This window comes from Nicotiana tabacum, chromosome 1, assembly GCF_000715075.1.
Source record: "Nicotiana tabacum cultivar K326 chromosome 1, ASM71507v2, whole genome shotgun sequence".
Classification (NCBI taxonomy): domain Eukaryota; kingdom Viridiplantae; phylum Streptophyta; class Magnoliopsida; order Solanales; family Solanaceae; genus Nicotiana; species Nicotiana tabacum.
The window spans coordinates 210,925,122-210,938,458 of NC_134080.1; the positions used below are offsets into that span (position 1 = coordinate 210,925,122).

Here is a 13,337-nt window from a genome sequence, read left to right on the forward strand (position 1 = left end):
AATGTGAAAAGGGCAGGCCAGAGACAAGGCAATAAGACAAAAGACGTTGGTTGCCAGGCCGAATAATATTGTCCTAAAATGGCAAGGAAAGTACGGGGAAGAACCGAAAAAAAACATGTTGAGGAAATTGTGGGCCAAGTTCCAAGACGATCCCCAGCAGGACTCCGACCGAATATCGACCAAGTTCCGAGGTGGTCGGACAACACAGAATGGGAAGGGAAGAAAGGAAAATCCATCTTCAGCAAAATAACCCCCAGCAATTTTTGAGATACAAAATGGGGAAGGGATAAATGGAAAAACCATCCCAAGCATAATGTTATCCCCAGCAAATAACATCATCCCCAACAAGTTTTGGGAATGCCGAACAGGAATAAGGGAAAGGGAACAATCATCCCCATCAGGAGTGACATGACTACTCGCCATATTTCAAGAAAAAAAAACTAAATTTTCTTTAATTTGAACAGGAAAATAAAGTGTTGATGATGGCCTAAAGATACGCCATAAGAAAGATCGCCAGAATTGGGGCAGAAAATTTTCTGCCATAAGTGAAAATTTTCTCGGAGAATCGAGGAAACAAATTCAAATTATTCTTTACCAATTAGGCGCCCACCAGTATAATGCGGGAATACATTTTTTGTCTTTTCATTTCATGTTCTAGGTCGCCCACCAGTATAATGCGGGTATGCATTTATGTTTTCATTTCATGTTCTAGGTCGCCCACCAGTATAATACGGGTATGCATTTCTGTTTTCATTTCATGTCCTAGGTCGCCCACCAGTATAATGCGGGTATACATTTCTGTTTTTATTTCATGTTCTAGGTCGCCCACTAGTATAATGTGGGTATGCATTTATGTTTTCATTTCATGTTCTAGGTCGCCCACCAGTATAATGCGGGCATACCTTTCAGTTTTTCATTTCATGTCCTAGGCGCCCACCAGTATAATGCGGGAATACATTTATGTCTTTTCATTTCTGTCCTAGGTCGCCCACCAGTATAATGCGGGTATACATTTCTATTTTTATTTCATGTTCTAGGTCGCCCACCAGTATAATACGGGTATACATTTCTGTTTTATTTCATGTTCTAGGTCGCCCACTAGTATAATGCGGGTATACATTTCTGTTTTTCATTTCATGTCCTCGGTCGCCCACCAGTATAATGCGGGTATACATTTCAGTTTTTCATTTCTAGGTCGCCCACCAGTATAATGCGGGTATACATTTCTGTTTTTCATTTCACGTCCTAGGCGCCCACCAGTATAATGTGGGAATACATTTTTGTCTTTTCATTTCATGTCCTCGGCCGCCCACCAGTATAATGCGGGCATACCTTTCAGTTTTTCATTTCATGTTCTAGGTCGCCCACCAGTATAATGCGGGTATACATTTCTGTTTTTCATTTCATGTCCTAGGCGCCCACCAGTATAATGCGGGAATACATTTCTGTCTTTTCATTTCATGTCCTCGGTCGCCCACCAGTATAATGTGGGCATACCTTTCAGTTTTTCATTTCATGTTCTAGGTCGCCCTCCAGTATAATGCGGGTATACATTTCTGTTTTTCATTTCATGTCCTAGGCCCCCACCAGTATAATGCGGGAATACATTTCTGTCTTTTCATTTCATGTCCTCGATCGCCCACCAGTATAATGCGGGCATACCTTTCAGTTTTTCATTTCATGTCCTAGGCGCCCACTAATATAATACGGGAATACATTTCTGTCTTTTCATTTCTGTTCTAGGTCGCCCACCAGTATAATGCGGGAATACATTTATGTTTTTCATTTCGTGTGCTAGGTCGCCCACCAGTATAATGGGAATACATTTCTGTCTTTTCATTTCATGTCCTCGGTCGCCCACCAGTATAATGCGGGCATACCTTTCAGTTTTTCATTTCATGTCCTAGGCGCCCACCAGTATAATGCGGGAATATATTTCTGTCTTTTCATTTCTGTTCTAGGTCGCCCACCAGTATAATGCGGAAATACATTTCTGTTTTTCATTTCGTGTGCTAGGTCGCCCACCAGTATAATGCGGGCATACATTTCAGTTTTTCATTTCTAGGTCGCCCACCAGTATAATGCGGGTATACATTTTCATTTCATGTCCTAGGTCGCCCACCAGTATAACGAGGGAATACATTTCATATTGTTGCATCCAGGCGCCCACCTTGTATAACGAGAGGAATACTTTTCAGTCTTATACTGCAGATCTTGAAATCAGTAACCCACCGGAAGGTAGAAGGTTACAACAGGAATTCCCAACAGGAAACAATAAAAAATCCTCAGCACCGGAAAACAGAAGGTTACAACAAGAGGTCCCAGCACAAACTCAAGCGCATGAGTCAAAAGGAAGAAAAGACGCGTCTTGAAAGAAGCAGCATGTGAACATTAAATTATGCCCAGCATAACAAAGCCTAATAAAGGAAGCCATATCCCCAGCGGACCGAACAAAATGATGCAAACTGGTGATTCAGGAAAGAAAGAGGCCGGTGTCATCCCCGTCAATTCTCGGAAGAAAGAAGCACCGGAATCGATGCAAGCCGACAAGAAAGCAAGGCATCAAGAACAAATAAAGAGATCTTGTAATCCGTAGTCTAGCCTAACTTCTTCACTTTTCTTTTAGGCATGGTGTAATAAGGAGGTCAGGAAGCAGTAAAAGTAGCATGCAACAACAGTAACATTGCAGTCCCACGGTAGTCCCAGCTACCAAAACTTCCCAAACTACATTGACCTGATTCCTGTTTTAGCCCAGAATATGTAGGAAACCTCTGAAGCAAAGGTTCGGTAAAAACTTTCAAAAAATGCTTCACACTCGGATAGGCAAAAATCGCTCACTTTATCTTTGCACGAAAACCCTTCGTGTCTTCGGGCAAAGAGGGGCAGCTGTAAGCACGTGATTTTTGCCCTATATGAGAATTACTCCCAAAAAATTCAAAATAAAATGATTTTCCTTGGTGTGCAATTTTGAGAATTTTTGTGACATTTTTGGATAATTATTTGTATTTGTGTGTGCATGTTTATTTTGTTAAATTAATAAAAAAATACAAAAAATATGTCGCATTTGCATTTAGGATTTAATCCTACAATTGTTAGTAATTAAGTTTGTTTTACAAAAATTAAAAAATTACAAAAATAGGCATCTTTTGCATTTTTAGCATTTAATGTCCAAATATACAATTTTATGCTTAATTATTACTTAATTATGCATTAATTGTTATTGGGAATTAATTTGCGCTTTTATAACTTAATTTAGTTCTTAATAATAATTTAAGTATTTTTATAATTTAATTCTAGAAAAAATAAAAGAAGAAAAAGAGCAAAAATACAAAGAAAAATCGGATTGGGCCACTTCTTCAAATTTCAACCTCAGGCCCAAACAATTGTCTAACCTTCCCCGCGACCCGGTCCATTTCAAACTGGGTTGACCCAATCCATAACCCAACACCCCCTATCTTGCATTTCAAATACAAAAAAAAAAAAAAAAAAAAAACCTAAAAAACCCTAAACTCATCCGCCCCCCCCCCCCCCTTTCTCTCCATCTTCTCCGTACAACCCTAAGTCCCCTCCCATGGCTGTTGCCCATCCACCCTCACATGACCTCCCCCTCCCCATTGACAACACACACACTCACGCATACACCCTCGCACACACACACACACACACTGTTGCGTCGTCTTCCTCATCGCCGACCACCCTACTGCTTCACCACCTCCTTCGCCATGGCTGCGTCGTGCTTCTTCTGCTTCTTGCTGCGTCCACTGCTGCTTCTGCTTCTTGCTGCGTCGTGCTGCTTCTGCTTCTTGCTGCTGCCGCTGCTCAACCAAGCTGCTTCTTACTGCCTCTGTCATCGTCTTCTACAACCTCGACTCCAAGCTCTGTTACGTCCAAACGCACCTCGCTTCTGCTGCGTTGTCACTGCTCGACAAGCAGCTATTTTGTTTCAGCTGTGTCGCTGCCACCATTTAGTTTATTCGAAGTTTTGTCGAGGTCGTCGCTTCGTCGTCTTCAAGTCCGTTTTTGTCAAAGTTTCGTTGGATTCGTTTAAAGTTCGTTCGAGTTCGTCGTTGGTCATTTACAGTTAGTTGGTTTAAGTTCTATTTCATCCGTAATTTGTTTGATATTTTCATATTTGAAATTAGTATAAGTTTGTTTCATTTTTCTTATTTATTTTTAGATAAAAATTAATTAGTTTAATTATAATGTTGTTAAGATTTAAATTGAAGATTCATTTGATTATTTTTCAGTTTGTTTTATTAATTTAAAAGGATTTAATGTTAATATAAAAGAATGTTAGTTTAAATCGCTTGAATCCGTTGTTTGTTGTAGATTAAATTCGTGTTCATTTTATTTAAAGTTCGTTTTTAATTCAGTGATTTAATGTGAAGTTATGTTTTGGTTTTTAATTTTTTTGAATCATGTATCTTTGTTATAATTTTGTTGGAGTTAATTTAAAAAGATCAATTGATTATTTGAAGTTTAGTGATTTGAATAAGTTTATTTCTTTTGTTTAAACTTAATTCGAGTTTAATTCGAATTTGAATAAAACTTGCTTATTATTGTTGATGAATCTTTTCATTTATGTCCATACTTTGTTTGATTGTTCTTGAATCCGAAATTAGTATAAGTTTGATCATCTTGTTTGTTGATTATCATTTTTGATTATTTCTTTGGTTTGCTTCATGATTTTGTTTAGTTTTAATATAGAAATTGTTGGTAGTAATGTTGTTAGATTTAATTTTAAGTTCAAATGATTATTGAATTTAGAAATCTGAATATACATGTTTGTTGGTGTTGAATCTGAAAGTAGGTTTGTTTGTTGTTAAAGATGTTGTTCAATCAAGATAATTTTAGTTATTTCTTTGTTGTTCATCATTTAGTTTGAATTTGTTGTTGAACATTGTTAGAAATTGGTCATATTTGCTATATTTTGGTTGAAATTGATTAAGTGAAGTGGTTATAGCTGATGGGGGTAGTTTGGTATTTTGCAGTACGTTCAGGGATAAAATGGTAATTTCAGTAAGGGCAGAGGGGTATTTTTGGAATTTAAAATCTGAATAATTATTTATTTTGAGTGTTCTTTCCATTAAAATTAAGATAATATTAAAGTAATTAATAATGGGGGACAAAATATAATGGGGTGTGAGTGATATAGTTGTTTAATATAATGGGGGACAAGACATAATGTAGTGGAGGGGAATATTGTATTTGTTTATGTTAGGCATGGGAGACAAGATGTAATGGGGTGGGGTTGATATATTTGTTTAATGTTGTGGGGGATGAGTGGGAAGATAATGGGTTTGGTAGGAGAAAGTGGTTAATTTATTAATTGATTAAAGGGTTTTGGGATGGGATATAAATAAAAGACTTGAATCAGATCTTGAAGGGGGACAGAGATATAGAGAGAGAGAAAAGAGCTGAATATTTAAGAGAGAAAGAAAATTCCGAAAAATATTAAAACTTTCAAGAAAAAAAATGAAAAGAAAAGAAATACAAATAAAAAAAGGGAGCTGGAAATTAGAATAGAGAGTAGTACACACCTGATAAATATTCTGATATACGGGTTTAGAAAAGAAGGCTTAAACATTAATTAGCCTTTCAAAATCTGAAAATTCCCTTGGTTTCTGTCCGTTGTTTGTTGTTGGTGTTTCTGGATTTTATTTTGATTTTCAAATCTGTCACTGAGATTTCTGTTGACTGGATTGGTGGTTATTATTGTTGTTGCTGTGTTACGTACTACGTGACTGACTTTCTTCGTCTTATATTGACAATACCAGGTACACAACTGTAATTTTGGCCTTTTGTAAGCTGAAAATGAAGAATGGAAGTTTAAATTTTTAATTTAGTTTTTTTTTATTAATTGCAGTTATGTTATTTCATGTATTATTATTCTGTAAATCGCCGTTGTTTTGCATAATTAGGCATATTGTAGCGATGTATTAAATAATGCTTTGCTTTAACCTGATTATTAGGTAGTATATATTTAAGCATATTTATTACTGATTAAACTGTCAAATAATTAAAATAGAAGAAAATAACTTAAAAATGACTTTATTAAATCAGTTTGGCAAAATTGATTAAGTTCCTTATTCATAAGGGTTTTAGTATCGCCAACGTTAAGTTAATCGGAATCATGTAGCTAAATTCAGTTAAAACATGAATTAATTTTGCGAATCAAGTATTAGGACAGGATTTGAATTAAAACAAGGTTAGTTAAGGTTAAATTATTTAATTTTTAGAAATACGGTTTAGTAATCAAGATTATTTCTAATTTTCAGTATTTGTAAATAATTAATTTCAATAGCTCAAGTCATCTAACAATATGATTTTTAATCCGACTATGGGATAATTAGTTTTTTTTTAAAAAAAAATTATTTGACAATTCCCTGTTGTATTTATAATTATAATTTTTATTACTTTCCATTAATATTTGTTTTTCTCTTCTATTTAATATGTTATTTTTAAGTATATAGAGATTGATTTTATATTTATAGATAAACTTAGTAATAATAAAAATGTAGTCATTAAAGGATATTCATAAAATAAGGAAGGATGTCGTTAAAAATAAATAGATGTAAACAATACAAAAATTTGCAGGATTCTCCAATCTTATTTATTTATTTATTTTAAAAAAAAATACTTAGATCCCGGGATGGGCCGTTTAGTTAATTTCACGATCCTACCTAAAAGTATAATAACGCGTAGTCTTTTGGCGCATATTTAATAAGGTTATTTTCTTAAATATGGGTGTGCATTTATGTAACCCAAATCCCGATCTTGACGGAGTCAAAATGCGTCAACAAATCACATGTACACTGGTTGTGACGTGGTTCGAGATGCATTTTCACGACGTTGCAATTCTTGTATAAAATAATAATAAGAATAATGATAAAAGCGGTTAAAAGTTAAATTTTACACATAGGTTCAACATGTATTAAATCAGATAATCAAGCCAAATATGACAGTTGAGCGACCGTGCTAGAACCATGAAACTTGGGAATGCCTAACACCTTCTCCCGGGTTAACAGAATTCCTTATCCGGATTTCTGGTGCGCAGACTGTAATATGGAGTCATTCTTTTCCTCGATTCGGGATTAAATTGGTGACTTGGGACACCCTAAATATCCCAAGTGGCGACTCTGAAATAAATAAATAAATCTCGTTTCGATTGTCCTTTAACTGGAAAAACTCCTACGCCCCTCGCGGGGGCAGAAAAAGGAGGTGTGACAGTTCCCATTTCATTTATCTCGTGGTAGGCGTGCCACCCGCTCCCATTTCATTTATCTCGTGGCAGGCGTGCCACCCGCTCCCATTTTATTTATCTCGTGGTAGGCGTACCACCCACTGCCATTTCATTATATCTTGTGGTAGGCGTACCACCCGCTCCCATTTCATTATATCTTGTGGTAGGTGTACCACTCCCTCCCATTTCATTATATCTTGTGGTAGGCGTACCACCCCCTCCCATTTACAAACCAACAATAATCACAAGGAATCCCGGCAAGGGAACAAGAACAATATAACAACTTCCCGGCAAGGGAACAATGATATTTCAACAACATCCCGGCAAGGGAACAATACTATCAAAACAAACATCCCGGCAAGGGATCATTAATATCAAACAAACATCCCGGCAAGGGAACAATGGTGATAATAACATATGAAGCGCAATAAACCACAATGGAGTCATAACAATTATAATACAAGACTCACGGGCATGCTTGACACCAACGTATAGATACTCGTCACCATGCCTATACGTCGTACTCCACAATTAACATGTAGCACATAAGACACAACTCCTAATCCCTCAAGCTAAGGTTAGACCAAACACTTTCCTCGATGACACAAACACAATTCACGATTCAACTATAGCTTTACCCCTTGATTCCACCACCAATTCGCTCGTATCTAGTCACAAGTTACTTAATTACGTCAATGAACGCTAAATGAATCAACCCCAATGCATGAAAATGAATTTCCTAAAGTTTTACCTAAAAAGTCAAAAATTGCCCCCCCGGGCCCACATGGTCAAAACCCGATTACCCATTCCCCTAGGAAACCAAATATATAATTTTTTTTTAAATCGGACCTCAAATCGAGGTCCAAATCCCCAATTTTTAAAAAACTTAGGTTCTACCCAAAACACCCAATTTTCCCATGAAAACCATTGATTTTAAGTTGAAATCATGTTAAAAGATGTTAATGATTGAAAGAAATGAGTTAAAATTAACTTACAATCATGTGTACAGTGCGATGAATACTTCAAAAGAATTATGGGACGCACTAGTACAAGACGGAAGATGCATACTTGAAGATGCAATTAATTCTTGCATGTAAAACACACACGCGTTCATGCATTCCTTTAAGTTTATAGTCATTCCCCATTCATGTGGGGGATTGTTGGGTTTTGTTATTAATAACTAAAAAGGTGTGAATGGAAAGTGGTGGCAAAAGAAATGGAGGGAAGTGAAATTTTGAATTAATCCACTTTACTAATGCACTTTGTCCCTCGTTGGTAGAAGGAAAGAAAATCTTTATGTATATATAGAGAAACTCATCTTTTAACTCTTAAAGAGTTAAGAAGAAGGCAAGTCTCGCGCCGTCGTCGTCACTCGGCTTTGGCTTCGGTCAAAGATTGATTGATTAATCTTTTTGGACAAAATCCTTTTCAATTATTTAATTAATTAATTAAATTAATTAACAAAAAATTCAATTCGCAATAACCCATGACCCGCGACTCGATCTAGTCCGTCTTCTTTCCCGGATTAATTTTAAATCCGTTTGTTTTTCCCACAATTTTTTCCCACCTGTTCCAACAACTATGGTTGTTCTGAATGGTTGCAAACCTTTTGAGAAACAGTGCCAAATTGGCTATAAATATTCCTTCAATCCTAGAATTTTGACTTGCAAAATTTTCTGATCTTCTTCTTCTTCTGCACATAAAAAATTCCAGTGTGTTTTACAGCCTTCGAGTGGCTCTTTGTTCATCGACGTTTTTGGTACCAACACTCCGGTGAGTTAAACCGTTCTATCCTGGGAGGATATATTCCAGAACCTCGGGTACTTGAGGGGAATAATTTCCTTAAGGACACACTGTGTATTCAGTGGAATTGATTTATTTCTATACTATTTTCAGAATTTATTTTGACGTTCCTATACTGTTTTCAGAATTTATTTTGACGTTCTAGTTTTACTAACTTTCTATTTCTGTTTTTCAGAAAGTTTATTGTTTTATTGATTTTACAGCAATACAGTTTTAATAACAACAAGCCTTTCGACAACACGAGTGACCAAAATCATGAGAATGTTTTCAGCTATGCGCAACATTGTAGAAATAGAATTATCGAATTATTTGAGATTATTTTAAACGTTGACAGCAGAAAAACAGATTTTTTTCAAAGCTTTCTTCCCTTTTTATTCCGCTGGTTTCAGGATGACAGATTAAGTTGAAGTATTTATCAGAATTTCAAAGCTGATACTTTTACTAGAGGCTGCATCTCTATCTTTCTCTGTATTAACTGAAAACGAATCTCTTATATGAACCAAGAGCAAGCTAAATGTAATGGGGCACTCTGTTCTTGAACTTGTTGAAAAGTGCAACTAATTTCTTATTACTAGGTGCTGATGTAAATGGAAGTATTTCGTTGTAATTTGCCCAACAGCATATAAGCCAGTCCATTATAAAATGATCTCTATTTTGCACGAACTCTCATTCATACCAGCTTACTAGACAACATATAGTGAAAACCAAAAGAGCAGAACACAAAGATTAGTACTTAATTTGGCGGGGTGTGCCAGGCCCAAGCAATAGTGCAAGACCAGGGCGACGCATGAAGGCCCAGGCAGCAAGCTACCTTGATGAACCTTCCCCCTTAAAAAATTGAGTTAATATCGTGTGAGTCAATGACCCACATATCAGATATTAAACTGATAAGAACAGATACTACACTTGATCTTAGCCAAAAGGCCGAGAAAGGTATGCTTTACTACATTCACAGGCCTCTTGTTTTATAATGCCTTTCAACTCTTTGTTTTCCATTTTCTACCGATATGGGAGTGACAAATCTTATTATATTATTCTTTTAAGTCCCCAGAAAGGAACTTCTTTGTTTTCTTGGAAGGATACCAAAGGGCAAACTGCAACTTGTTGAGAAGCGGAGAAAAAGCTCAAAATCATACATTATTTTTGGCTTTAGACTCAAAATCATACATATTCTTTCACATGGAGCACCAATATCCCATTTACTTTAACAAAATAGTGCAATTTTAGTCATAACCCTACACACATTTTTTTAACGGATACCTCCTTACGCGCCTTTTATTCCCTACAAACGATTAGCTATCAGTCTCTCTGTCTTCCATCGTTTTTTACGAAGAGAGTAATACCAAGAGCAGCTGAATTTTTTGAAAACCAAATTGGCTTTTGGAACATCCGGGATATTGCCGAGGTTTTCCTAACGAAGTTTTCTTCACCATTCAATGACGGTTCTCACCTGATTTTCGAGCTCTTTGACGTTGGCGATGATCAACCTTCTTTTAATTATATTTTTCTCTACGTGCAGAAGAGCTTATCAAGGTTAATAGATATCCTCAACTTTGTATACTATAGTCGGACCTTTATATAACAACATCGTCATATAACAATCATTTACTAAAAAAGTCAAGTTTTTTCGGAACCAATTTGTATGTTATGTTATAATATATGTTCTATAATAGTACTGCGCTATAACAACTAAAAATATCTGAAACAAACGAGGCTATTATAGAGAAGTTTGACTATATATTAATACGAGCTTTTCTGACAAACCTTTTCCAGTGCTTGCTGTTGCTTTAAGTTTCCGCAGCATCCTCTATAGCTAGGAAAGCATTGAGGTTTTTAACTTTTTTCACCAAATGTTCAAGCTGTCCCTTTGCACCAGCAATTAGCTTCACATTTTTACTTATTGTCTCAATAGGTTCTCCAATAAAAGATTCAGCACTGCACCTGATATCTTTCTTTCTTTTGGGTAAGCAAAGAATATAAATTAAACAGATAGTTTCTCAGCTCTAAGACTTTCTTTATTTTCAGAATTGTTCTAATTGTTTCTTTACGGATGAGTTGCTTGGCATTACTTGTTGGGATTTTATGTATTTAAGTTTATTAAATACTTAAAAGAGTGTGAATGGGAAATTGAGGGAAATGAAATTTTTGAGTGAAATTTTAAGTTTTCCCCCTTGGCAAAGGGACATTGTCCCATATTGGAAGAGGAAGAGGGTTTTTATTGGTATATAAGCAATTGCTCTTCTTCTAGCTATTAAAGAGTTGAGAAGAAGACAAGCCTCGCGCCATCATCGCTTGGCTTCGATTGATTGATTGATTTTTTGCACCAAATTTATTTGTTAATAGTAAAATATTAACAGAAATGTTATTAAATATTTGTTTTAATAACATAATATTAATATTAAAATAAATATTAATATTAAATCCTCCCATCCGTTTTTCAGTTTTATTTTCTCTCTTTATTGTTGAGTAAATAGCGATTTATGTTATGGCATTTATGATGTGGCCGTTTTGCATAAACAACCATTCCGAAAAGTTGCACCTCTTCAGATTTCAGCCCAACTTTGGCTATAAATACAAGTCTATCCTGCTCAGAATTTCCATACGATTTTCTGAGTTTCTCCTCCTTCTTCTGCATACTTTTAACATCAAACAAAGCAACAGTAAGTGTGATTTGCTATCGAACTTTGTGTTCGCTGAAATATTGGGGTTTGAAGTACCACTACACTAGTGTGTAATTCGTTTTATCCTGAGAGGAAATAATCCATAACCTTGGGTACTAGGAGGAGATTAAATTCCTTAAGGAAACACTATGAATTCAGTGAGCTCGGATTAAAATTCCGTTTCTGTTTATGTTCATTTATATTTTCCTGAATATTTTACAAATACAGTTTACTAACAAGCTTAAGGATTTTATATATTTTCTGTATTTGTACTCACTGTGTCTGGAGAGTAAAACCTTTGTGATTTTGTACTCTATTGGAAATTAAAATCTACGTGATTTTAACGTTTGTGTCATTCTTTTACAGAAATGACTAATGAAAATGTGAACCAAGTTGTTCCAATGGTGACTGTCAATGCCTCAACGAGCCGAACAACACCGGCAGCATTGGCACCGGCGGAGAAACCCGGAAAATTTTCCGTGATTGATTTCAAGCGCTGGCAGCAAAAGATGTTCTTCTATTTGACTACTCTAAGTCTCCAGAAGTTCATCAAGGAAGATGTTCCTGTGCTGTCCGATGAAACTCCAAAAACTGAACGCTTTCTCGTGATTAAGGTGTAGAAGCATTCAGATTTTTTGTGCAAGAATTATATTCTAAGCGGGCTGGAGGATGCTTTGTATAACGTCTACAGTGGCTTGGAAACGTCAAAAGAGCTGTGGACTGCGCTTGAAAAGAAATACAAAACCGAAGATGTCAGGTTGAAGAAGTTCGTTGCTGCAAAGTTTTTGGACTACAAAATGGTAGATAGCAAGTCTGTTATTATCCAAGTCCAGAAATTGCAAGTGATTATTCACGATCTCCTTGCTGAAGGTATAAATCAAATTAATACTGATGTTGAAAGTAGTAATCTTAGTATTTTTACTAACAGAAATTTCATTGAAGGTCTTGTCATCAATGAAGCATTCCAAGTAGCAGTGATGATTGAGAAGTTGCCTCCTTTGTGGAAGGACTTCAAAAATTACTTAAAAAAGAGATGTCCCTTGAAGATCTCATTGTTCGGTTGAGAATCGAAGAGGACAACAAAGCTACTGAAAAGAGAGGCCGTGGAAACTCAACAATAATGGGAGCAAATATTGTTGAAGAGAATAAAAAGAAGAAGAAGGCTTCTGGACCGAAATGCAACCCAAGCAAGGAGTGGTTCAGTGGAAATTGCTACAATTGTGGAAAATCCGGACACAAATCTACCGAGTATCGTGCTCCGAAGAAAGACAAGAAGAAGGGTCAAGCAAACATGGTTGAAAAGCATGATGATATTGATGACTTATGTGCCATGCTTTCCGAATGCAACTTGGTGGACAATCCTAAAGAGTGGTGGATTGATTCTGGAGCCACTCGCCATGTTTGTGCTGTTAGAGAAGCTTTTGCTACTTATGCTCATGTTGGACCCGATGAGATGTTTTCTATGGGAAATGCTGCAAAGGCCAAGATTGAAGGATGTGGGAAGATATTTCTCAAAATGACTTCTGGCAAAGTTGTGACTTTGAACAACGCCCTTCATGTTCCCGAGATTAGGAAGAATTTAGTCTCTGTTGGACTTCTTGTTAAGAATGGTTTTAAATGTGTTTTTGTTT

The 13,337-nt window shown here is 36.1% G+C and overlaps 1 non-coding gene across 1 annotated transcript; it reads right to left on the reverse strand.

Annotated features, from left to right (window-relative positions):
• Positions 1-9,787: 9,787 nt before the first annotated feature.
• LOC142165435 (U2 spliceosomal RNA) lies at positions 9,788-9,983 on the reverse strand. Its single transcript, XR_012696181.1, has one exon. It is a non-coding gene; the product is annotated as a U2 spliceosomal RNA (small nuclear RNA).
• Positions 9,984-13,337: the final 3,354 nt, after the last annotated feature.